Source organism: Fundulus heteroclitus, chromosome 4, assembly GCF_011125445.2.
Source record: "Fundulus heteroclitus isolate FHET01 chromosome 4, MU-UCD_Fhet_4.1, whole genome shotgun sequence".
In the NCBI taxonomy this organism is placed as follows: Eukaryota; Metazoa; Chordata; class Actinopteri; order Cyprinodontiformes; family Fundulidae; genus Fundulus; species Fundulus heteroclitus.
This window is the reverse complement of record NC_046364.1, coordinates 28,706,200-28,707,364: the sequence shown is the minus strand read 5'-3', so window position 1 is coordinate 28,707,364 and position 1,165 is coordinate 28,706,200. Positions and strand designations below refer to the sequence as shown.

The 1,165-nt window shown below is 51.9% G+C and overlaps 1 long non-coding RNA gene across 1 annotated transcript; it reads left to right on the top strand.

The window, feature by feature from the left end:
• Positions 1–408: 408 nt before the first annotated feature.
• Positions 409–831, top strand: LOC118562967. The gene is made up of 2 exons (XR_004930921.1): positions 409–679; positions 751–831. It is a non-coding gene; the product is annotated as an uncharacterized LOC118562967 (long non-coding RNA).
• The last annotated feature ends 334 nt before the right edge of the window (positions 832–1,165 follow it).

Below are 1,165 nucleotides of genomic sequence, written 5' to 3'. Positions count from 1 at the left end.
ACGCAGCCAATCCGCTTCGTGCCACACCTCCTTGAAGCCCAATCATCATCCAGTGTTCACCTTTAAAAGCGACTCCAAATCATCTCTCTGCCTGCTTTTCAGCAAGCGCAAGAACCGTCACCATGTCGGTGTAACGTTTCTGGCACTGGAGCTGCTAATTGCAATCAGCGCACCTGCGCTGCCTCCGCCTCTACCGGCTTATAAGCTCTGCGCATTGCAGTCTCCAGTGCCAGAACGTCTCGAGCCTTATGGTGAGAACTTCCAGCCATCTTCCTGAGAATCTGTCTGCCTGTCTGCCTGTCGACCTGTTTTGCCCTTGTTTTTTGAGCCAGCCTGAGCCCTTTTGGATTTGTCTGCCTGCCTGAGTCCTGTTCGCCAGCCTCAGAGATTTGGACTGCCCTCCTGTGTTTCGGACCCTGCCAGCCTGTAAGTTACGGAGATTGCTTGCCCCTTTTTGACTGTTGTGCTTCTGGACTGGATTTGGATTTGGTTTTGGATCTGGATCTGGACCTGGACCCGTTCTCTGGATTCTCCCTTGGATACCTCTGCTGGATAAAACGGATCTCCCCCCTGCCCAAGACCCGGACTGGACCTGGATAAAGAATTGGATAACCCTTTCACGGACCCTGCTGCTTCCTGTAAACCAGACGCTGCTAAACCAGTCGTCCTCGTGCCCCAGGTTAGTGACTCAGCTCCGAGTAATATTCCCTCTGTGCCCCGCTGGTCACTAACCCACCACTCTGCCTTCAGGAACCGCCAGAGGCTGTGTGCTGCCGCACAAACCAGGGGGGTCCGCGCCGCCACCATCTTTAATAAACTGTTAAAGTTTTACTCACTCGTTTTCGGGTATTTCTTGGGTCCATCCATATTCATTACAGTCGGATTATGATTCAGACGACCATTTGAACCCACCTCCATCCTCTTCTCCACCATCGTAGCAAGCTCCATCTGACTTTCCTCGACGCTCCTTCAACCTCGCCTTTCCAGAGTGTAGTTCCTCCTGGACTCTCATGGAGTTCCCTGTTACTCTTAAAACGGTCCGGCAGAGGACCGCCATGTTGAGCCTGGTTCTGTCAGAGGCTTCTTCCCAAAGGGGAGTTTTTTCTCTCTACTGTCGCTTAATGATTGCTCATCATGGACAGTTTATGCAAACTTTGTTTATCCA